This window comes from Canis aureus, chromosome 24 (genome assembly GCF_053574225.1).
Source record: "Canis aureus isolate CA01 chromosome 24, VMU_Caureus_v.1.0, whole genome shotgun sequence".
Lineage (NCBI taxonomy): Eukaryota > Metazoa > Chordata > Mammalia > Carnivora > Canidae > Canis > Canis aureus.
In genome coordinates this window covers 8273860-8299481 of record NC_135634.1, presented here as the reverse complement: position 1 = coordinate 8299481, position 25622 = coordinate 8273860, and the positions used below count along the sequence as shown (strand labels likewise).

Here is a 25622-nt window from a genome sequence, read left to right as displayed (position 1 = left end):
TGGTTTAGTGCTGCCTTCAGCCCAGGGCCTGATCCTGGAGTCCCAGGATCAAGTCCCACGTCGGGCTCCCTGCATGGAGCCTGCTTCTCCATCTCCAGAGGCAGAGACACAGGCAAAGGGAGAAGCAAGCTCCCTGCAGGGCCCTGGGATCACGACCTGAGCCAAAGACAGACGCTCAACCACTGAGCCATTCAGGCATCCCTCTATTGTTTTTTATCAATTTCAGTAGCTTGTGTCTTTCTAGGAATTTGTTCATTCCATCTAAGTTATCTAACTTACTGGCACACAACTGTTCATAGTATTCTTTTATATTCTTTCTTTATTTCTATAAGGTCAGCAGTAATACCCCTTTTTATACTTTAGACTCACAATATTTTCTTGGTCAGAAATCTTGTTTAAAGATTTGTTGATATTTCCAAACAACCAGTTTTGGTTCCATTGATTTTGTTTATTATTTTTCTATTCTCTAGTTCACTGATTTCTGCTCTGATTTTTATTATTTCTTTCCTTTTGCTTGCTTTTGGTTTTGTGTGGTCTTTTTTTCCAGTTTTTAAGGTGGAAGCTCAGGTTATTGATTTGAGATTTTTCTTCTTGCTTAATATAGTTGTACATATACAGTATGAAATATAACTGTAATACCTTAGAGAAGCTAATAGGGAAGGGAGCTGCCTGAGAATCTGATCCTATTAAAAGACTGTAAATTGTGCCGCCAAAACCTGGAGTCTTCTCCTAGATGGCTCTTGGTTAGCAGTCAGCTGAATGAGCTTTCAGATTTATAAGGAAAGATCTGTAGAGAGATAAAGGCAGGGAAAGGACTCCTGGTGATAAAGTGGGAGAATCAACTTTTTCTGCCAGACACAGATGGGAAACCAGGTAGAGGGACTCTGGGGACTGACAGAGGCAAGGTCGTGCCCAGAGTGAGGCACAGGATGCAGACAAAGGCCAGCTCATAGAGGTGACAGGACCAGGCGGAGCAGTGGGAAAGAATTCAGCAGGTGCTGAAATCCAGAGCCAAAGAAGAGTACTCATCAAAACAGAAGTTTGGAGAAGGGAGGGGACCAAGGTGATTTTTATTTAAATATTAAAAAAAAATGTGACTTAGCAACACTGGGGACATCATGGGCACTTAGGCAGTTTGGCTTTGTCCACGTCTCTTTCTTCCCAGATAAGAAGTGAATCCCTTGGCTCACCTGAGGACATCACATCCAACACAATATGGGGCTTGGGTGTTGATTTAATCAATGAGCGGGATGCGAATAAGGATGGAAGAGACTGTGGAGAGAATCAAGGGGCCGGGAGTGCTGCCGCAGGCCAGACGAGTTGAGTGATCCAGAGAGAGGATTAGATTAAGACCCAACAAAAAGAAATTCAGCTGGACTTGGATTTGCAGCAGCGATCTTCCCTGAGAGGAGAAGCGGTGCGAGCGCTGCAGAGCCAGCCAGCGGGGTGGGGGGCTGTGATGCAGACAAGGGGCTGGGGCCTGTACCGTCAGGGGCTTTTGTAAAGGCGGTCGCTGACAGTTCACAGGAAGTGTTGCTTGCCTGACTGTGCTGTGCTTGCGTAGTAGCAGGTAAAGCCGTGATTGACGGGCAGCGGTCGGGAGGACCCGCGGAGCCCGGCCCTGGAGCGGCGGGCGACCCTGCCGTGTTCCGGGGAAGGGCCCCCTCTGCAGAGTTTATTGCCTTCTCACGGCTGTAGCCGAATTAAGTTATGTTTGCTTAAGTGAGCTGTCTTCCTTTTAAGAAAAAAAAAAAAAAAAGAACCAACCCGGCTGCGGACACGTAAGTCCGCTGAGCTGAGCGCGGCAGGGAGGAGGCGGCCGCGGCGCCGGAGGGGGCGCAGGGCCCGGGCCGCGCGCGGGGGCGGAGGCGACCCAGACGGCGGGGCTGCGGCCAAGTCCTGCGCGGGGATCTCGACCCCTTTCGCCCGCAGTTGCGAGGGCCCCGGCGGCCCACACGCTTCCGTGTTTGCATATTCGTTTAGCAAAGGGACGCGTCCCCAGTTTAGCGGGCTTCGCCAACTCTGGCCGGAGGGACTCCCAGCGGGCGAGCCAACCCCGAAGGCCGGGCGGGCTCTGAGCAGGCCTTGGTTCGCAGAGGGCGCGTCTCGGCGGCCGCGTGATGCTCCGCCCCATGACACGAGCACCCCTCGGGCCTCCCTGTGTTGTCACTCCTCTTTCCTCGGTGTCGCACAGCAGGCGCCGGGGAAGGGCCGCCGTGCAAGCTCGGTTTGCTCCCAGTGTCAGTGTCCGTAAGCGCTGCGGCAGTGAACACGGGGCCTGCCAGCTCTGGCCTCTCGTCGTGTCCTCAGGACAAAGTCTTAGCTTAGAGGAGTGCTTCTCAAGGTGCAATCAAATCATCTGGAGCGGGCGGCGGCACCCCTCCCCCCCCCCCCCCCCGTGCTCCTTAAAATGCAGATTCTGATGCTCCATGTCTGGGGTGGGACCTGACGGTCTGCATATTTAGTAAGCCTCAGGTGGTGCTGATCCGCTGGTCCAGGGGCCACACTCCGAGACTTGAGGCCCTAGTGGCACTCGGGGGGCCAGCCAGAGACAGATGGGAAGTGCGGGGGGGGGGGGCGGCCAGAATTTCCGTGGCAGATTTACAAATGGACTTAGAGCCCCTGCTTGTGATGTGGTTGACCTCCAGGGGTAGTTGTGCAAAGCTGCCACGGTTTTATCAGTTCTTATTAATGGTTTCATTTGGAGAGATTTGCCCCTCAGGTGATTCTGTGAGACGCAATCTGAAACCGAAATAAAGAAATGATTCACCAAAAGCATCATTTGGCCTGCTAAGGGAAAGAAATCATTGCTTCCATAAAGGCCTTTGTCTGCTGAGAACTAATCGATGGGAAAATCGTGAAAACATATTGCAAATATCGCCGTTATTCTCAGGCAACCTGCTGTGCCTCGTGTTTCTGCTAGTTCGATGATATGGGGGAAAATTTGGTTTTCAGTAGACAGTTCCAGAGAACCGGCCAGTGCAGGACACCATTTGGGTCCCCATGCAAACGGGACACCTGCTTTCACTCAGCAACAGGACTCAGCATGGGAGACAAACTAGAGGTGCACCAAATGTTTTGGGCCCCAAACCTGAAGAAGTGCCTTACAAGACCCAGCAGACACAGACTAGCCTGATACCTACCGGAGTCCAGTTTCCCAGGGGGAGCAGCCTCTCCCACCTTGAGGTTCTAGGGTTCTTGCCTCTCCTATGGACCACTCTAATGCCTCTGTTGCTTAGGATCTTACAAAAAAGTTATTTGTGCATTTGCCTTAACTCCCCAACCTGGAAGCTTCTTGGAGAATGTTAGATCTGCTTGACCTGGTAGCCTTTGTGCACGATAGACTCACAGTCTCTTCTGAGCGAATAGCCAGTGGAGGATCAAGTAGTGACCAGTCAAGGGATGAGGGCTTCCTGGAGGAGATGACATTTCTCTTAGCTTCTGAAGAAAGTGACGATTTTGGCTTTGGTGAAATTATCCCCTTGATTTTCCTTTCCTCTGTTTTGTAGGTTGCTTATATTCCTGTTCTTATTTTATTTTACTTATTTATTTTATCTGGTTTTTATTTTCAGTGTGACTAATCTCCAGGCCCTGCCTTGTGTGTCTTATGTATCAGTATAGATACCTGTATCGACACTGTATCTACCTATATCTACACTATATCTAGCTATAGCTGTACTCTCTATGCAATATCTATCTACAGCTATATTCTTTTTTTCTGATCACTTCACCCTCATCTACATTTAGATGATGCCTCCCCTCCTCCCAAGCTCCCATCAGACCTGGTGTAGCAGGGTTATTCCCGTTCACATAACTGCTTGTTGACCAACACCTGCTGATTCCTCCCATTCTCCTTTGTCATTTTGAGTTTAGGATGCGATTTTATTGGCAACCGGACTCTTTTTGTAATTCCTTTGTTGAACTGTTGATTCATAGTATCCTTGCAGCCTTTTGCTGGATAGAACTCAGATCGTCCGTGACTTTGACCCAGTGACAGGAAGCTCGCAGCTCGGGGGTTTATGTGCCATGGCATCAGAGTGGGCAGACCACATCCTTGTCCCCTCATTTGTGAGAACATTTCAGATCCAAATGCAAGTGCTGTCACCTTTGCCTGGGTCTGACTCATGAACTAATTAGTCATATTTGTGGCTAATGAAAGGCTATGGAAACAACTTGATTCATCTTCTCTCTCAAGAATCTTTTGGACCCGACCGTGTATGGAGCAAGAGGTCTGCTCCTCTACCAGCAGCTTGGTGGAAATAATTATTGAGCACTTACCACAGACAGGGGCTCTGAGGGCTAAAAACTGCAAGGAAGGGAAGAGGGGCAGGGGCTTTCAGCTTACTTCCCTGGCCTCACAGGCAGTCCCTGGGGAGCAGGAGATACCTGTTAACTTCTGACCCCAGGATGGGGCGAGGTCAGCCCTGCTGTCTTCTGTGCTTCTGGCTGTTTATGGGCAAACTAGAGCTCAACGAGGTCTCTGGGAGCAGGGCCGGAGGCAGGAGCAGAAGTCAAAGCCTTCTAGGGGCACCTGGGTGGTTCAGTCGTTCAAGCACCTGCCTTTGGCTCAGGTCATGGTCCCAGGATGCTGAGATCGAGCCCTGCATTGGGCTCCCTGCTCAACGGGAGTCTGCTTTTACCTCCCCTTACTTGTGCTCTCTCAAATAAATAAAAATAAAATTTTTCTTAAATTTTAAATTTTAAAATTTAAAATTTAAATTTTTCTTAAAAAAGAAAAAAAATCAAAGCCCTCTAAATAATCCTAAATAATGGAACAGGCAGGGAAACAGAAAAATGTCAGATTATTTTTCTTAAAATTTTGATCATTTTTAATGGTTGCATTTCCTGCACATTTTATCACACAAATAAGAGTGTGACTATTAGGTGAGGGCAGTGGTCAAGGATCAGCGTGGTACTTAGCACTGCCAAGTAGTACTCAGAGAGGAATAGCAGGCACTAAGCAAAAAGCACTCAGGAACCCACAATCCCAACTCAGTAGCCAGATGAAGCTTTAACTAAAGACTGTTCCTTCTAGTAAGAGAACAACCTCCTTCCTTCTTTCCCCTCTCCCTCTTGTCTTCCCCACCAAGCCTTTCTCAATTCCGGAGCTCTCCGCCCCGGGGCAGCAGCACGGGATGTGTCCTTAGGCAATGTGTGCACGGTGTAATCATTGCCTAACTTAGAGGGCTCCCTTGACAAATGATTTGCTTCTCAACAGTGCCTCTTCTACCTCCTTTAAAAAAAGTTTCTGGAAACATAAATAAGAGCAGAGACCTTGGGAAGATCCCTTGTCATAACTCTCTTCCAGTTAAGAGACTAGTCCCTGTGTGTATGTGTGTGTGTGTGTGTGTGTGTGTGTGAGAGAGAGAGAGAGAGAGAGAGAGAGAGAAAGGGAGAGGACACACGAGGGGGAAATGAACACTGAGTTGGTCCTTTGGGATGTTTACAACTTTATTATCACTAATACTAATGGTCAGGTTAAGCACCACAAAAGTGGCCTCTTTCTTTGCAAACCAAAAGTAGAGCAAAGATCTATCATGTTTCCTCCCCCTCTCCATCCCACCTGCTGCCCCACCATCTCTGTCTGTCTGTCTGTCTGTCTCTTAGCGGTGCCCAACAGCAACAGAGGATGAGAGGATGCTGACGAAGGAGACACACACCCTGGCAAGCTTAGAACACAACCGAAATGGCTGTACCAGCTTCTCTTCCCATCTGTGAGCATCTCTTCAACAACGAGTTCCTAATTCACTGTGATCTTTAAAAACTGCCACATGACTTCAGGATTTTGCTGTGAGCAGAATCCTGGAGCCTCTAACCACGAGGATCTAAAGAGTAAGTTAGCGGTGGAACGGGGGGCGCAGGGAGGTGGGTTTTCAGATGCCCCTGGAGGTTGGCTGGGCTGGGACAGCATCTGTGCGGGGCTGAGCACCCCACGCCTGGCCTGAGCTGCCTGCTCTCGGGGTTCAGGAGGAACTGACAGGAAAGTGGAAAAGCTACGTCTATAGTGTTATTCTTCAAATCAGTCCAGATAGTAACATTTGTAGGTAGGTGGAGCAGAAAAACAGTAGCGATTCCTCCCTGGACACTCTTCTGATCAATAAAACCGATAAATCTAAGTCCTGGAAATATGCACTTTGCACCAAGGGAGAGAAAAATACAGCCCTTAAGTATGTTAGTTTTCCTTGAGTTAACCCTTATGCAAAGCAGTTGCTGTCCTCTGCAGTGAGAGCCCACTCACCACAGAGTTCGCTTTCTAATGAACCTTCCAGAGACCCTAGATTTGAATTTCAAAGAGCTTTCTGAAGAGTCCAGAGTCATATCTTTAAGTGTAGAAACTCAGAACAGAATAGGGCCTGAGGAGAATAGTTTTTCTCATCACCTGAACAAATAATTCCTTTTTCGAGTTTTATTGAGACATAATTGACAAATGAACATCGTATACCTTTAAGTGTGCCATGTGATGTTTTGGTATTCACATACTTGTGACATGTGTACCGCAATCAAACAGACACATCCATCACCTCACAAAGTTACCTTTTTTTTTCTTTTTTTGGTGAGAGCAATTAAGATCTACTCGCTTAGTAAATATCAACACATAATAGAGTATTGTTAATTGTCTGTGCATATAATTTCTAAAATCTCCTGTGGGTCAGGGTCACGGCCAAGGTTGGACAGGAATGAGTAGGAACGAGGGCTTGGATTACCTCATAGGAGCACGGCACTCATTAAGCTCCTGTTTTCAGAGTTTAAGGGGGGAAGGTGTGGGGATAGGGAGGCAGCCTGGGACTCAGGAGAAACAGAGAGGGAGAGACAGTGACTCATGGGTTCATCGATAGCTTCATGGTCAGACCTCATGATTGAACAGGTTGAATGCGCGGGTGATGTGCTAGCCTCCGTGAGGTTTAAAGGTGCCACTGACTCAGTCCTTCCCACCTGGATTTCAGAGTCTGGCTGGGGAGCGGAGTGAGGACACCAACTCTTGGAACACACGGAATGCTGTGCTGTGATGGAAGTTTCCTAAAGTGCTCCAGGAGACCAGAGGAAGGGTAAAGTAACAGTATCTGGAACCAGGAGGAAGGTTTTGTGGAGGAAGAGAAACAGCAGCAAAAGCAAGAGGCACAGGAGGCGGGGAGGCAAGTTCTTGCAGAAGGTGGTCACCCAAGCCTGCTCCCTCCTCTGAGCGTGAAGTCAGGGGAGGCCAAGAGCAGCAGAACTCTTTTGGAATGCACCAGGGGCCCGAAATAAACTCAGGATACTATTGGTATTTGGAGATTGCCATGAACTATAAATAGAGAGTAGAAAAGATATTCAGAATATTTTCTGAATGAGGATGAAATTCATAAATGTTCCCAGCATGGAGACATGTTCCATTAGAGCTGGGGCAGGGTAGGATCCATCAAATGATGGCTTTCCTTTCACAGGGAGGCTAATAAGAGAGCCCAGGCGGGCTTGCTCAGAGCTTAGTGCTCTGCAGTCACAGGGCCGCATGTGAACAGGGACTACACTGAGGACAGAAGCTGCTCTGGAATGTCAGTCACTCCGTGGAGTTCACTGGCTTCTCAACAGCCTACAAATATTTGACAACGCTTCATTAGGACTTCTACTCTTTGTATAAGAAAATCCAAAGAAAACAATTTTGAGGGTTTTCTACATTTTCCAGAAAAAGAAATCTTTGGGTGAAAGAAGCAGATGAGGTTTCTGACTGTACTTTTTCTATGGCCTCAGTTTCTTGATCCACGCGAGGGGGAGGTGGGGCCAGTGGAGCACAGTGTTCCTTCCTGCTGAAACATTTTCTTAGTCGGAGCCTTATGCAGACCAGCAGCTGTTTGCAATTACTCAGCCAGGCAGTCAGAGGATGTTCTCTCCCCACCATGTTTCTGCATCTGCCAAGCTGAATTCTTTTTTGGGCAACATCTGTTCTTATTTCCCATGTGATGTTGTCTCAGTTGACCACAAAAATAATTACATACTTATTCTGAAGTAATCAGTTCGTTGAAATCCTTTTCAACAAGATAGCAGATTTCACTGGGAAAAGTGACATCTCAGGAACAGAGTTCCTCTAAGGGACCACGGATTGCAGAACAGACCAGTGCCCTTGTCTTCAGGGGTGGCGGGGAGAGGCAGAGATGACTGCCATTTCGGAGTCGTGTTAGACCTAAAATATCAGCCTCTTTCCCCTCCCTTAGAGCTGAACTGTGGGAGGGCTGCTCACAGACTGTGAGCCAACTCTTATATAAAGTTCATGGTAATGCAGGCAAAGGAGCAGAGGACTTTATTACAGCCAAGAGTAACACAATTACATCCATTCTATTTCCTTTGGTAGCTACCTAAAAGGCATAAATGAAGCCAGTAGTTAAAAAAAAAAAAAAATGAGAGTACCTGAAACAAACTCATCTCTTTTTGAGCCCTCAGACATAGCATGACTAGGGGGCTTGGATCAAGGGGTGATAATATGATAATAAGAAATTCATAATCATTTAGGGAAATGAGTGAAGTTTTGTAGGGCAGAAAATAACACAGGAAAGGCAGACTGGGTGTCAGATATTCAATGACCTTGAATGACAGGTTGAGCCTTTGTACTACATTTTATGGCAAGTCATTGGAAGGATCTGAACATTCGGTATAATTGAATTTCACATCTTTCTTATCTCAGGCTGACCCCTCTGAAGAGAGGGACCACAGTGTACCATTTAGCCCTGGTGTACATTGTTCTGAGCTCTGCCTACTTTTCTTTTCTTCCTCAAATGATAGTCTTGCAAAAATGTTTTCCAGGAAACTGGAACTTTCTGGGTTTTGGGAGGGGGAATTGTTAAACCTTTTAAAGGCAATAATTATGGAACTTGTCTGTGTTCATGTATTCAGTTAACTAATATATTAATCCCTGCTATGTGTCAGATGCTATGCTAGGGGCTGGGGACACAATGAGTGAATCACAATCCCAGACCTCAAGGATCTTAACTGGTGAGGGAGATGCTAACATGTATGTTTATTATAATATAGTGAGACAGAAATAAGCACCCAGATCTGTGGGACTATAGAGGTTCAAAGGAAAGTCTTCTCAGAGAAGATGAAATAGGCCCTGCAGGTTAATGGATAGCTTAAGAGTTAAGTAAACAGATTAGGGTGGGGTACGGGGGCATTTCAGGTAGAGGGATCAGCTTGCCGTGTACAGTTTGGTGTTATTAGAACAGAATGCTCCAGAGAGATGGGAGCAAAAGCCAAACTGTTAAACCTGGGAACTAAGGAACCAGATGAAGCGGAAACGGGGAAGGAACAAGCTTGATTTAATAACCACACTGGTTTCTAGAAATATATAAAACAGGCTAATCTCCAATCCTTCGGCAAGTACCCAGAAATTCTGGACAAATTGTGGCAAAGATTCTTCTCAGTGACTGAGTAGCTGTGAGAAAAAGAAAGGACATCCTCTGGTTCTAGGAATAGAAGGAACTGAAAACAAGAACGATAAGCTCCTGTGTAGTCCTTGGGTTAGGGGAGAGCACAGAACAGGTAGTCAGCCCCTGTTACCCCAGAACTTGGATTTTAATGCCCACATGGCAACAAGACATGCTACCATAAGCTGATGAAAAGGACAGAATTGGAACCGAACCAAATCCCCTCCTCCATCCACATGCTCAAGTGGCTCTACCTCCAGTGAAAGGGGACTGGAAAAACTTATGCACTGGCATGGAAAGATAGCAGAAAGCTCGTCTTTGGTTGAAAAAAAGAGACACCCCCCCCCCCTCTTTCTCCAAATTCATAATTGCAGGGCTGTGCTTTATCTGAGTTTTGGGCAGTAAATTTATACTACCCATATGGTCCAGCAGCAGCCAAACCAAACATTTTTCATAAAAATTGTTCCCAGATTAGGGAATACAGCTAGGTCTCTTTGGAGGAATGAATGTAAAAGTGTTCTGAAGGGGAGATGTACTCCCACACAGATGTAAAAGTTTGTACAGCAGAGACAACAAAAATCAGGTTGGACCCTTAAAAACCTTAGATAATTGAATGACAATATCTTAAGGATAATATAGAATGAATACATTTAAGTGATTAAATGCAAAAGGAAGGATTTAAAGTCATAAAGACAAGACCATAGGAGAACATAATTGACAGATTTGAAAGACTCACATAGAACTTTTAGAAAAAAAATCACTGGAAAAATTTAGTGAGTGTTTTAAACAATAGAGTAGACACCACTGTATAGAGGAACAGTCAAGTGGAAAATATACCTGAAGAGCTTTCCAAGAATACAGCACAGTGAGAGATAAAGAGAAAGATATGTAAGTGATGTTAAGAAACTTGGTAGATAGAATGAGAACATACAAACTATATCTATCAAGAGTTGTCACAGGAGGGGCACCTGGGTGGCTCAATTGGTTAAGCATCTGCCTTCAGCTCATGTCATGATCCTAAGGTCCTGGGATTGAGCCCCAGGCCAGGCTCCCCGCTCAGTGAGGAGTCTGCTTCTCCCTCTGCCCCTACTCCTGTCACAGTAGAAATAGAGTAAAAGGATAAGCAATATTAGAAGAGCTGATGACTGTGAAGTTCCTTGAAATGACAAAAGTTATGAATCCTCAGTTTTAAGAAGCACAATCATTCCTAAGGGAAAATACAAATAATGCCACTTTGGGACAGATCTTTTTGAAGATTCAGGATTTTAAAGACAAGAAAAGATGTTCAAAGAAGCCAGAGGAAAAAAGATATAATACCTAAAAAGAAATAAAAATTAGAATTCTCATAGACTTCACAATACACATCAGAAGATAATGGAATTATATCTTCAAATACTGAGAGTATCAACCTAGAATTCTATTTCCAATTAAATTCTCAGCTAAGCATGAAGGTGGAATAGGGACATTCTTAAGTTCAAAAGTTTGAGGATTGGGGCGCCTGGATGACTCAGTGGTTGAGCGTCTGCCTTCGGCTCAGGGTGTGATCCTGGAGTCCCGGAATCGAGTTCCACATTAGGCTCCTTGCAGGGAGCCTGTTTCTCCCTCTGCCTATGTCTCTGCCTTTCTCTCTGTGTCTCTCATGAATAAATAAATAAAATCTAAAAAAAAAAAAAAGTTGGAGGATTTACTACTTTTAGAGAATGAAATGCAAAAGGATGTACTTCAAGAAGAAGGCAATGCAACCAGGAAGAAAGCAGTGAAATCATGAAGTAATAGTAAGCACAGAACCTGGTAACATGTAGGTAAGTTTAAATAAGTATTAATTGGGCAGCCCCAGTAGCGCAGTGGTTTAGTGCTGCCTGCAACCTGGAGTGTGATCCTGGAGACCTGGGATCAAGTCCCACATCGGGCTCCCTGCATGGAGCCTGCTTCTCCCTCCTCCTGTGTCTCTGCCTCTCTCTCTCTATGTCTATCATAAATAAATAAATAAATCTTTAAAAAATAAAAAAATAAAAAAAAGAGAAAACAATATATGGCCATATAAGAGATGAAACCAAGCTAATGGCAAAAACCTCATGGTTAATAACAAATGTGTCACAATATAATGCTAAAAGAACAGTTCAGTGGGAAGATGTAAAAATTCTGAAGTTGGTACAAAAAGATGGTGTCAGAAGGTACAATTTACACCAGCATTTAATAACATGGCCTCAAAATATAGAAAGCAAAAATTGACAGAATTACAAGGAGATATCCATAACTATGGTGAAATATAATAAACTTTTCCTGGCAACTTATCCAATAGACCCCAGATTTAAAAATGATGCAATATTTCGGGGCACCTGGGTGGCTCAGTCAGTTGAATGTCTGATTTTTGGTTTTGGCTTAGGTCATGATCTTGGGTTGTGAGATTGAGCCCTGCATGGGGCTCTGTGCTCAGCCCAGAGTCTGCTTGAGATTCTTTACCTTTCCTTCTCCTTTTGCCCCTACCCCTGGCTCAGGCTCTCTTTCTCTAAAATAAATAAATAAAATCTTAAAAATAGGTGATGCAATATTTTAACAATGTAATTAACAAGAGCGATATAACATACATGTATAGAACTCTGTGTGCCTAGCATTAAAGAGCCTATGAGAACTCAGCTTCACCCATCCTGAAGAAAACAAAGCCTCAGTGGATGATGGTGTGTGCAGTGGAGGGGATCTAGGGAGCTGGGTGAATGTGTGGAGGACAGCCCTTCAGTCAGTCTGCCCCATACCTCAGGACTGCCGTGTGAGAGAAGACTGCTTTATTCTTTAAGTGACTGTATTCTTTGGACTGTCTGCTACAACATTTTAGCATTCTACCCTAATAAACCAAAGTTCTATCAAATGTTCTTTTTAAATTTTAAAATGATTTTAGATTTTCAGAGAAAGGTAAATAATAGCACCAAGTTTCACACGCCCTTCACTCAGGTTCCCCTAATATTATCAAGTTTACAGATCTGTAATACAATGATAGAAACTAGGAAATTAACACTGATACAATACTATTAACTAATCTGTGGACTTTATAAGAAATTCTCCCATTTTCCCATTAATATCTTTTTTTTTTGGCCTTATAGTCAATTCCAGATTGCATTTAGCTGTGTTTTTCTATTTTAAAACATTTTAATTCCAGTACGGTTAGCATCCAGTGTTGTACTAGTTTCAGGGGTACAATAAATACAGTATTTCAACACTATACGTTACTGGGCGCTCATTGTGAAAAGTGTATTCTTAATTTCCTTCACATATTTCACCCATCCTGAATGGGTGGTGAATCCCATTCACCCACATTCCCAACCCATTTTTTACTTTTACTTCTCTCTCCCTCATGTTTTAGTGTCATACTTGACATTCTTTTATTTGGTGAATCTCTTCATTGAATTTTGATTTTGCTGCTTTTTTAAAAAAGATTTTATTTATTTATTTGAGAGAGAGAGGGTGAGAGAGAGAGAGAGAGCATGAACAGGGGAGAGGGTCAGAAGGAGAAGCAGACCCCTGCTGAGTAGGGAGCCCCATGTGGAGATCCATCCCAGGACCTTGGGATCATGACCTGAGCTGAAGGTAGATGCTTAACCGACTGAGCCACCCAGGCACCCAATTTTACTGTTTTTGTGCTTCCTACTTTTCTTACTCCTACTTATGGTCTGTCCTTTCTACTCAGAGTACCCTTAAACATTTCTTGAAGGGCTGGTTTAGTGGTCATGAATTCCTTAATTTTTGTTTGGGAAACTTTTTATCTCTCCTTTTCTGTCCCCTTTTCTGTCCTTTCTCTTTCTGAGATTCCTATAATGTGAGTGTTATTATGCTTGATGGTGTCACTGAGTTCCCTAAGTCTATTCTCTTTTTTTTCTCTCTCCTGTTCAGCTTGATTACTTTCTCTACTCTGTCTTATAGGTTACTGATTCATTCTTTTGCTTCCTCTAGTCCACTACTTATTCCATCTTGTGTAATTCTTCATCTCTGATTGGTTCTTTTTTATGTATTTATCTCTTTGTTGAGGGTCTCGCTGAGGTCCCCCACTCTTTTCTAAAGTCCAGTGAATATCTTTATGACCATTACTTTAAATTCTCTATCATTACTTTAAGCTCTTGCCTCCATTTTGTTTAGCTCTCCTGCTGTGATTTTGTCTTGTTCTTTCATTGGGGGCATGATCATCTGTCTCCTCATTTTGTCTAACACTCTGTGACTGTTTCTATGTATTAGCAAAGTCAGCTATGTCTCCTGTGTAATGGCCTTATGAAGAAGAGATCCTGAGGGGCCTACAATATCCCCTTTTCACCAGAACCTGGTGATTCAGGGGTGTCTCCTATGTGTGTTTTGTGTGCTCTTTTCTACAGTGGCTGAGCTGCTTTTGCTTTCAGTCCAGTCATCTACAATGGGTCTCTTTGCTGTTGGGGTAGGATTTGGTCCCTGTGTTGTTAGAGGGTGAGTCTGAGACCACCTTGGGCTTGAGCTGAGTCAGACCACATATTTGCCAGAGATGCAGTAGCATCAAACCACAAGGTACTCTCCCTGTGTTGTCCCCTGAGAAGCTTTTGTTGGTGGGCAGAGCCTACGTCAGACTAGATGTCTGCACCTAAACCACAGCTTGGGTGGTTATCTTGCCTTTTCCCTGGGGAGTCACTTTGAAGTGATGCTGGCCTCTCTTGGGGCTTCTTACACGTTAGGGCTGTTTGATGTGCTATCTCTTTAAGACTGGGGACTCAGTTTACTCTTGCCCTTTAATTCTCCCAGAGATGAGCCAACTGGTTTTTAAAAGTTGCAGGTGTTAAGTCCTGCTGATGAGGTTAGGCTCATTTGGTTTTCAAAACCAGATGTTATGAGGATTCATTTTCCTGGTGTTGGTTCCCCATACCTAAGGTGATGACTCACCTCCACTCTCCACACCTGCCAAGGTCTTTCCCTCCCATGGGCAGGACTGTGAGTCCAATTAGCTCTGAACCATGACTCCACCCCTCTTACTCTCCTTGATGGGGCCTTCTCATTTCTGGGTTATTTACACTGATGTGAGTGTTATCTAGTTGTATTTGTGGAATGAGTGGAGTTTAGGGTCCTTCCATCTTCCCCAGAAATCTCTTGTCTTCTATTTTTGACAATTTCTCAGCCTTCCTTTGTCTTCTATGAACTTGACTCTTTTGGGTTTTTTTGTTTGTTTTAAAGATTTTATTTATTTATTCATGAGAGACACAGAGAGAGGCAGAGAGACAGGCAGAGGGAGAAGCAGGCTCCTCACAGGGAGCCTGATGTGGGACTCGATCCCCTAACCCCAGAATCACACCCTGAGCCAAAGACAGATGCCTAACCACTGAGCTACCCAGGCGTCCCAAGGCGTCCCAATACTCTTTGAAGAGTATTGGTCAATTATTTTTTTAGAATATCCTTGATTTTGAAATTTTCATGTTTTTCTCATGATTAGTCATGATTAGATGGTGGTTATGAATTTTTGAGAAGACTACAGAAATTATATTATGGCCTTCTTAATGCATGATATCAGGAGGTTCATGTTGTTGACATGTCCTTTTACTGGCGATGTTAACTTGGTCACTTGGCTTAAGGTGGTATCTGCAAGTTTCCCCACTATCAGGTTACTTTTTTCCCCTTGTGATTAATAAATATCTAATAGGGAGATACATTTAGACTATGTATATATACTGTTTCTCATCATACTTTAGCCAGAAATTTTAGCGACTATAAATAGTTTTGTTTTTATGGGAGGAGGTCTTCCTTTTGCCTGACATCTACATGCGGTGTCCCCACTCTCCCCAGCCAAAGGGTGAGGAAACTAGCTGCTCCTCCTGGTGGGCTGGGTAAATGGCCAGTGCAGGCAGCCCAGACCCACAGGACCTAACAGTGGATAAGAGGCTATGGTGGGCAGACTGCATGGTCTGGGTAGGCAAAACTTAAGGGGAGATGTGACCAGTGAGGAGTTATAAGCTGCTTGAGAACCAACTTTCTCCCCTTCATGGTCGTAACCTAGGCTTAGCACAATGTCTGGACATGGTAATGTTTCTTATGGGCTGAACTGTCTCTTCCCTCCAAATAGAGATGTTGAACCCTTAATCTCCAGCACCTCAGATTGCAACTGTATTTGGTGATAGGAACTTTAAAGAGGTAATTGGGTTAAAATGAGGCTGTTAGGGCAGGCCCTAATCCAATATGACTGATATCCTTATGCGAAGAGGGAATTAGGACACAGGGAGAGACACCAGGGCCTACAGGCAGAGAGGAAGACCACATGAGCACACAGCAAGAAGATGGCCAACTGGAAGTTGAGGAGAAACCAAAGCTGTTGACACCTTGATCTTGGATGTCTGGCCTCCAGAACTGTGAGGAAATAGCTTTTTGTTGTTTAAGTCACCTAGTCTGTGGTATTTTGTTTTGGGGCAGCTCTGACAAACTAATACAGTGCTGCATAAGTATCTTCTGGGTAGGTAACAGAATGCAAAGGCTATTGACCAGAGATGGAGAGCAAGTTTGCTAAAGTGGTGCTTCTCTGATACTTGGAACATGTGCATGTCACCTGGGCCTCTTGTTAGAATGCAGATTCTGACTCTCAGGTTCTGTGATGGGGCCTGGCAGTCTGCACATCTGACAAGCTCCCAAGAGAAGCAGCAGGTCCAAGGACCACTCTAAGTAGAAAAGCTTTGGACCACCTTAGTGTCCTGGAGTCCTGAGGCTTGCCTTTGAATGGAATGATCTTTGGTGACTTTAGAGGAAGATGGGGAAACTTAGAGTTCACTTCAGCAATGACTGAGCACTTTCTGGATGCAAACCCCATACTAGCCTGTGGAGTAACCCCAGGTGGGTGGATCTGCCACAGCTGCTCCAGGTGGAAGGGAAGACAGGCAAGACAGCCTGTCTAAACTGCCAGGCCCTCAACAGTCTGGGGAGAGCCAGTTTTATTCCACTGCAGGTATAAAGGATGAGGCTTGCCCATCAGTCATGCAGGGCCGCTAGGAAGACAACTTTTTCATCAAAGCTTAAGAAAAACGAGATTAGTTTTTGAAAAGAGTGGGAGGCAGCTGAAAGATATTTGTTGATGTCAGTGGCCTTGGAAATTCTAAATGAGATTCTCTTTCATTTTGCTGCCCTTGCCTCCTTCTGTGGAGGCATCGTTCTTCTGCACCTGTCTGTGAAGACACCTGGCTCATGCTCACTAGGGGTGGTCAAAGTCAACTGTGCCTCCTCAGCCCCCCAACCCCGTGTGATTTTAATATACCTTTTCCTCTGCCAGCAATCAAGACTCCTTCAGGAGCTGCAGTAAGGAACACTTTCTAGTGCTCACATAAATAAGTAACCCATTCTTCACATGGCTCATTGTCCAAAGCTCTAGGAAAACAGTTTGTGATGGAAATTTGGGCACAAGCCATGGCTGAGAATTACAAAATGATGGGATTATTATTATTTATTAATCAACCTATAAATAGCCTCAAATAAAAAAAATCCAGGTGACTTGCCTGAAAGGGATGAAATTGAGGTCCATTTGATTTCTTTAGTGAAACCCACCCCTAGATAAGGAGGGGCCTGGGAGAGGGGCCCACTGGACATCCTGTGGGGCAGAAGGCTTTGTGGGAGCTGGTGTGGGTGGAGGCTAGAATTTCTATAAGGAATTATTTACACAGGGGTATTGGGCTCAGGAGTTTTTTCTTTGCTTCTTTTGTTAGAAAGGACACACACACCTGTGACTTTCACCTTTCTCCTGTTTTTTTTTCCCCCCCCTGATGGCAGGAGGCCATTTTCATGGAAGCAGAGTAAGTGGGAGGCTGCTTTCTCCTCTCACTCATGCCAGAAGCCCCCACCCAGGGTTCTAACACTGGAAATCTGAGTGTTTGCCATCCTCCCCAGCCCCGTGGCTCTTTACAGGAGCAGTTTGGGAGCAGAGTCAGCTGCCCTTGGGCATGGGCCAGGCTGTTCTCCCTGGAACCTGAGGGCCTCTCAGAGAGTCCCTCTGGCCCCACAGGGAATGGAGCAGAAAAGCATTTGTTGCTTCTGCTCTGTTTTGTTTTCCAGCTTTATTAGGTTATAACTGGCATGGAACATTATGTAAGCTTAAGGTGCACAATATGTTGACTTGATACACATATATTACTGCAAAATGATTAATCACCACCCTAGCATTAGCTAACACCTCACTTCACACTACTATTTCTCTTTTGCGGTGAGAATATTTTTTATTTATTTATTTATTTATTTATTTATTTATTTATTTATTTATTTATTTATTCATGAGAAACATAGAAAGAGAGGGGCAGAGACACAGGCAGAAGGAGAAGCAGGCTCCAAGTAGGGAACCTGACATGGGACTCGATCCCATGGGTCTCCAGGAGCACGCCCTGGGCTGAAGGCAGTGCTAAACTGCTGAGCCACCTGGGCTGCCCTGGTGAGAACATTTAAAATCTGCTCTTAGCAAGTTTGAGTATATAGTATGGTATTATTAGCTATAATCCCCATATTGTACTTTAGATCTGCAGAACTTGTTAATTTTGTAACTGAAAGTCTATACCCTTTGACTAATATCTCCTTATTTCCTCCACCTTCCAACCCTGGCGACCACCATTCCACTCTGTTTCTCTGGGTTTGGCTTTTATAGATTCCATATATGGTGATATCACATAGTATTTGTCGTTCTCTGTCTGACTTGCTTCATTAAGGATAATGTCTTCTGGTGCATCCAAGTTGTCACAAATGGCAAGGTTGCCTTCTTTCTCATGGCTAATATTACTCTACACATTTTGAAATATTAGTCAGCCATGAAGGCAACCCTTCCATTTGTGACAGCTTGGATGCACTAAAGGTCATTGTATATATTGTATATATAGAGAGAATTTTCTTTATCCACTTATTTACTGGGGATTAATGGTTTTTTCCATACCTTGGCTGTTGTGAATAATGCTGCAATGAACATGAAGGTGCAGATATTTCTTTGAGATCCTCTGTTCATTTCCTTTGGGTGTATACCCAAAAGTGGGATTGCTGGACCATACAGTAGTTCTATTTTTAACTTTTTGAGGAAGCTTCATGTTGTGTTCCATAGTGGCTGCACCAGTTTACAACCCCATTACAGTGCACAAGGATTCCCTTTTCTCTATATCCTCCTCAACACTTGTCAACTCTCATCTTTGTGATAGTAGCCATTCTAAAAGGAGTGAGATGATATCTCATTGTGGTTTTGATATGTAATTTCCTCATGATTAGTGATGTAGAACATCTTTTCAGTGTCTGTTGGCCATCTGTGAGTATTCTTTGGAAAAGTATCTGTTCAGGTCCTCTGCCCAGGTTTTTTTTTTTTTTTAAAGATTTTATTTATTTATTCATGAGAGACACAGAGAGAGAGAGTGAGGCAGAGACACAGGCAGAGGGAGAAGCAGGCTCCATGCAGAAGCCTGATGTGGGACTCGATCCTGGGACTCCAGGATCATGCCTTCGACTGAAGGCAGGCGCTAAACTGCTGAGCCACCCAGGGATCCCCATCTGCCCAGATTTTTAATTGGACTATTTACTTTTTGGTGTTAAGTTATAGGAGCTCTTTATATAGTTTGGATATTAACCTTTATCAGATATATAATTTGCAAAACCTTCTCCCTTGCTGTGCAAAAGCTTTTTGGTTTGATGTGGCCCCAATTCAAATTACAATGTATATATGCTTTCAAATCTAGTTTTTGGAAAATTACAGATCTTTTCTTTTTACACAAATACACCAAACAATTCAACAAGCCAAACTGATAATGATGAAGGAAGACTAACTATAATTTATAGTTATAAATCAAGAATAGTAGCAACTGGAAAGTCTAACAAACTGAAGACAATACCTACCATGGACCAATGGGAGAAAGTTCTTTCAGAAAATTGTGGAAATTACAAATCCTTACCCATGTACTTTTGTTGCCAAACATTGTGTGGCTGCCAGACTTCTTTTTTTTTTTTTTTTGGCTGCCAGACTTCTTAAGAGAATGTCCAATGAGTGGCCTCAGTAAATTCCTGTCACTTGTTAATTTTGTTTTTTAATTCTGTCTTTTGGTTTCTATATATAACTCATTTAGCAGATTACTACTGAGTAGCCATAATTTGTGGTTGAGCGACAGTGTGAGCCTACAAGTATGGAGGATAGGATTTTCATGTTTGAATCCCTTTAAACTCATCAGATGGTCCATAGGGAACTTATTGGAAAAAAATATTGCTCTGAGGAAAGCTATAGGATGGGGTGGGAAAGATGCCATATCAGAATATCTATGAGGCTTGTATAGTTTGGAAACAAAAGTGTGTTTTGTCTCTGCTTTGATTTACTTTCAGTCATGATATTCAATTTGTTTTGACTGTAAAATAATATAGTAAAGTAGGGCATGAGATTATGTTTATCCAAATGGGAAAAATATTAAAAAGCTATCAAAGCACTGAGCATGTAAAATCAGTGTATGTGGACTGGTAAATGCTTCCCAAAATTTATTTATTAATAGAATCTGGTTGAATGGCAATGGATGCCCTTACTCAAGTCTCTTGCCTCAGGTCTATTGCCAGAGACTACCAGCCCCCATCCTCCCCTGCCATCCAATGACCCCTCTGAGCCTCTCTCCTACTACTCTGTTTGTAAATTACCTCTCCCCTCTGGCCATACTGGGATTCTTATTGCTCTTCAATCACCAAGACATTTTCCTGCCACAGTGCTTTTGCAATGGCTGCTCTCTCAACCTGGAATTCTCTTCCCTCAGATACCATCATTGCTCTCTCTCTGACTTAACCAGTAGTCCTCTTTCCAAACTCATTTTCACAATAAGGTCTATCATCACCATCCTATTTAATCTGCAAACTACCCTGTATTCCTTTTTCTCTAACTCCTGAATGATTCTTTTTTGTTTTTTCTTTTTAATAGGACTTCTTTTCTTCTAACACATTATGTAATTTATGTAATTATTGGTTTATGATATTTATTGAGACATGAATCTATTGAGTGAGATTTTGAAGCCCTGGTCTCTAATAATATTTGTAAGATATAGTTCCTTTTTTTTTTTGTGATGCAAGGAAGACAATTTTGAACATTGCAGACCTTTCTGATTTGGCACAAGTAACAGGCCCTCATATTGAATTTGAACTGCTTAAAAAAACACAAGTTAAATAAAAGTTTTCAAGACTTCTTCCATTAACATTGTTTATCATCAGTTTTTATCCAGTTGGCTTTTAGGCTTGTACACTTGCTTACTCTTATTCCTTATCCTGGTCTGTAGAGGATGCCCCCTTCAGGGTCAAGACACCCATTCCACCAGCTGCTGGGAGTGTCAGCTGCTGAAGGCTCTCTGGACTTTCTTTCAGTTTAAAGGAAGCATCTCACCCAAAGTTATACCTCTCTCTGGGCATCCCACATCCACTGACTAGTTGAGGTGGGGTACAAAGGCCTAGCCTTTGTGACTCATTTAAAGACAGCTCTGAAGGGCCAGAGCTGAGGCTTTCATTCTAGCTAGTGCTTAACCCAACTTTCCTTATCATCCAACTTGCCCTTTCAGTTGTTCTTACCACATTCCCCACCAAACTTCCTGCACAAAAATCTTCATCTCAGAGTCTATTTACCAAAAAACTCAACCCAAGACAATTAGAACTAGAAGTGGGACTTTAGAACTGGATTACAAATCAGATAGGTGGCAGTGAGGAGTCCATCTCTGGCAGATAAAGGGTTTGGAGAATTCCTGGTAAGGCTGTAGCAGGACAATTTCTGAAACTTTCACTTGTGGTGAACTAGGATGGGATACTGGTATGCTGATAGAAGGCAATGCACTGGCAGGAGCAAAATCTCATGCATTCAAGAGGTCCTGGGGAAGTAGTGACTCTAAGGACAATGGAATTGGATAACTTATTGGATGCTATCAATTAAAGAGAGACAATCAAAGGCCAGGTGGTAACTAATCACTAATTTAAAGTGATGTGGTAAAGCTAGAAGGCTTTCTTACAACATGTAAAATTTCTCTTATCTGCTTCTTTTTTTAAAATTTTTATTTATTTTATGATAGTCACACACACAGAGAGAGAGAGGGGCAGAGACACAGGCAGAGAGAGAAGCAGGCTCCATGCATCGGGAGCCCGATGTGGGATTCGATCCCAGGTCTCCAGGATCGCGCCCTGGGCCAAAGGCAGGCGCCAAACCGCTGCACCACCCAGGGATCCCATCTGCTTTTTTTTTTTATCTCTTATCACTCCATCAGCAGGAATCTATTTTAGTTCCATTGACTGTGAGAACCTGTGGGGTCTCATCCCTCCTGAGCAGCTGGAATGAATCGAGTTGTTATGGACACACTTGGCGGGAGTTGGGTGGGGGGTGTCTTAGAAAACCAGCAAGCAAGAGAACTCAAAGCCCTCCAAACCTGGAGAGGAGGAGGCCACCACCTGCTTTCCAACATGTCACAGGGAATCCAGGCAATACTTCGAGGGAAAGGTTTAAAGGATTTTTTAAGAGAAAGTCGCCTTTGATAGAGTTTGCACAAAATGTGTTGTAACGGCTGCGTTCATGGAAGATCCAGCTGCATCTTTAAAAAAAAAAAAAAAAAAAAAAAAGCTGAGGGTCAGGCCCAGGTATTAATTATAGGGGTTTTGGGATCTCATATAAAGTTAAACTTGGAATTTAGCAGTTCTGGTACAGCAAGGTCAAGGTCCAGGTCAGGAATTGCTGGGACCCTCAAATTTGGAATAAGGACATCTGAGTTGATGCATCTGAGGTTCTTCGGTCCCTAGATATCTCTGAACCTACTGGGCCTATAGAAGTAGCCCACTCCTCCCTGTTAAGGACTATCAACCCACCCCCAGTTTTACTTAAAGATAATGAAAGGGCCTCTGCCTTAGCATACAACATGTACCTCCCTCAGGATCTGTTGCTACCCCACTCTCACCCCTCACCCCTCACCCCTGGGGCCAAATAATCAGTTCACAGGTGGAAGCCAAGGGAGTCCATCTGGGACTAGATCCTGATGGCAATGGATCAAGGGTGGCAGAGCAAAACTTGGAAATGGAAAATTTATTGATTGGTAGCAGTCTGATTTTCTGAGAACTTATACAGGATTTAGTATACTATCATGCTGTTCTCAGAAGCTTGAAAAAAGTGATGGCTCACACAAAGTGAAGTAGAAATGCCAGAATTCCACTGCAGACTGGGAACTTCTTCTACTCCCTAAGACCAAAAGGCTTAGAATAGCAGGCATGATAAAGTTGGGACACCATGCAAGGGTGGAAAGCCCACCAGCCCACCGTAGTCCACAGAAGGGCTATGCTTTACCAAAGAGGTAAGGAACACACTGGTGAGGGCTGCCAGCCAGACTGATGGGTGAGTCTGTTAAAATTAAAAACAAAACAAAACAAAACAAAACAAAACAGATCTTTGATAGCAATGGGGGTGATAAAATCCTGAATAATAGACTCCGGGTGGCACAATGTTCTTTATGAGCAATAGAGTGGAATAGCTGCCTTTGGGGCATGGTGTGTAGAGAGCCACAGGAATGAGTAATGATGGAACATGTTGTCCTGCAGCAAGATAGATGGGTTGCCAGCAAGAGTATTGTTCAGTTGAAGCAACTGGAAGAAATCAAGGATAGATTATCAGGAGACTGAAGGTACCTGCCTCAATAAAAAGTCAATTCCTTGTTCCATTTTCTCATCTGAACCAGTTTTCAGGACCAGAACCCATTGACTGAAGATCCTCAGGAGGAACAATTTTGTAACACTACAGCAAATGTATGTGGTAATGAGTTTCCCAGTCTTTCCCCAAAGGAACCTCTGTCCATTTTCTTCAGTAATTGTGCCCTGGGGAAGGGGGAATAATAGGCATTTCAAGGACTGTTGGACACAGGATCCCAGTAATTGTAATCCTGTAATCTAGCGACTGAAGTATCATGCCACCCAGTTGGAGAAGGGACATATGGAGCCCAGTAGTATAAATAGAGTCCTGGCTAGGCTTTGTTTCACAGTGGTTCTGCTAGACCCAGGGACCTACCTTGTAGTCACTTTCCCATTCTTGAATGCATATTTGAACTGGACATACTTGGTAGTTGGAACAATTCCCATATCTGAGCCTAGGAGTACGTGGTAGGAGCTAATATAGTGGGAAGGTTCAGTGGAAACCTCTGAATCTGCATCCTTGCCTCCAAGGTAGTAAAACAAAAATCATATTGTATCCTAGGGATCAGTGACACTCTTAAAGATTTAGGGGATGCATAGGTGGTTGTCCCCCTCATTTACATTTAGTTCACTAGTTTGCCTCCTATAAAACCAGATGGATCCTAGGAGTGGATTACTACCAATTCAGCTAAGGAGGAAGTCAAATTGCAGCTGCCCTGCTGACATCATTACTAGAGTAGATTAATATGACCTCTGGTTCATGGTATATGGCCATGCATCTGGCAAGTGTGTGGTCTTCTATTCCTATTAGAAAAGAGTGCTAGAAGCAGTTTTTATTCATGTGGGACAAACAACCGTATACATTTACAATCTTTCTTTAGCTTTTATGTTAACTCATTGCCCTCTGTCATATGAAAGTCTGAAGGGTCCCCAACCATCTGGAAAATCTGTAAAACTTTATATTGGTCTACTATGCTGATGGCATCATGCTAATTGAACTGATGAGCAAGAAGTGGCAAGTATGTTGGAGGCCTTGGTAAGATACCTGCACTCCAGCTGATGAAAGATAAATCTAGTTGGAGGACTACCTTCTCAATATAGCTTTAGAGATCTGAGGCAAGTTGGGATCTCTTTCCAAAATAAAGAAAAAATGATTTCTTCTTATTCCCTCCCCTAGTAAGAACATACCACAATGCTGGCTTTGCCTTTTGGGTTTATGTAGACAACATATTCCATGTTTGGACATAATGGTCAGGCTCATTTGCTGAAGAACAAGGAGAGCTACAAGTTTTGAGTGGAGGTCCAGAACAGAGAGGGCTCTATAGCAGGTCCAAGCTGGGCCATAAACTTGGCAGACCTTGCTCAATTTTGATAGAAAATGAAAAAAGGCAATTGCCATTGCCTGAGAAGGCTTGGTGACCAGGGACTCAGACAGGTTTTGATTCACTCCATCAAGTAAGTCACTAGGACAGCAGATGTGCTAATCTACAGTGAGGGAAATGTAGTATGGTTGGTAGAGGAAGGAAATGATGGGTATCAGTTGAGGCCTGAGATCAGCTGCAGCCCTTGGGGCTACACTTTGTCCTATTACATTCAGACTCCTGAAGGAGCTATTCCTGGAGGGGTAAACTTACTGCAAATCAAATGGATCCAAGCAGCGCAAGAGTTGGACTAGAGTGGATCCTGTAGTGTGTGTCTCAGAGCCTCCTTTGGGACTGAAGAAGGATCATCTTCTCAGCTGCTAGGTGTGTTGGCTGCTGATGGCTTATAGCTGAGCCCCTCCTTGGCGGAAGCCCACATTTAATGACCAGCCAAAGTGCTGGGTGAAAGGCTAGGCCACTGGCCTTAATGTGTTACATTCTGAAAGGCTAGCCCAGCTTCAGAGCCCTCCACAGCATCAGATGGGGTCCCTTGCAACTGCATTGCCATTCAACTTCTTTCTCTGCCCAAGTCTGTGTCTTCATTCCCTCACAGGTGCTGTCCCCAAAGTCAGTCCCTGATATGCTTCCTATACATATGTATCTTTCTCAGATTCTGTTTTCTAGGTAATAAGACTGACAACACCAGGAGATCCAATATGTCATTTTATTAGATGGTAGATTTGAGGCATTTGGAGATCTGGTGATAAGTAGAGTCCTGGTCCAAGTCCATGTCCCAGTTGGTCTAGAGACTACTGCCCCAACTGTGGTCATTCTCTGGTCTCTGGGTCCCCTGAAATAGTTATATTACCAAACAGAGCCTTCAGATTGATTCCCTTTCCTGTAGTTCTCTGACCCATAGGAAAGACCAAGTGTAGGCCTCTGAGATTGCCACTCCTTCCCAATTCCCCCATCTTCAGCCCAGATAATCACTCAAAAGCAAAATCTCATCCTGGTGACTTGGCAGAAACTAGTGCCATCCTCAGAGATGTGCAGGGATGGTTGTCCAGACCATTTCTTTATGTAATTTCTTTCTCTCTGACACAGGACTGCAGTAAATTTAATCAAGTGGTAACTCCAATTATAGCTATTGTGTATAGGTTGTATCTCTACTTGAAAACACCAGTGCAGCCTCTGACACTTTGTATGTGGCTAGTGATATGGAAAATGCATGTTTTTCAATTCATTTCAAGAAGAGAGG

General features: G+C 43.8%; 1 long non-coding RNA gene across 2 annotated transcripts in view; it reads left to right on the top strand.

Moving 5' to 3' along the window:
• The window catches only part of LOC144295714 (uncharacterized), a 36869-nt gene extending 28393 nt beyond the window's left edge, over positions 1–8476 (top strand). For both annotated transcript variants that reach the window (XR_013362797.1, XR_013362798.1), the window contains 2 exons: positions 5608–5832; positions 6945–8476. This is a non-coding gene — a long non-coding RNA (uncharacterized LOC144295714). The remainder of the gene's footprint in view (positions 1–5607; positions 5833–6944) is intronic.
• The last annotated feature ends 17146 nt before the right edge of the window (positions 8477–25622 follow it).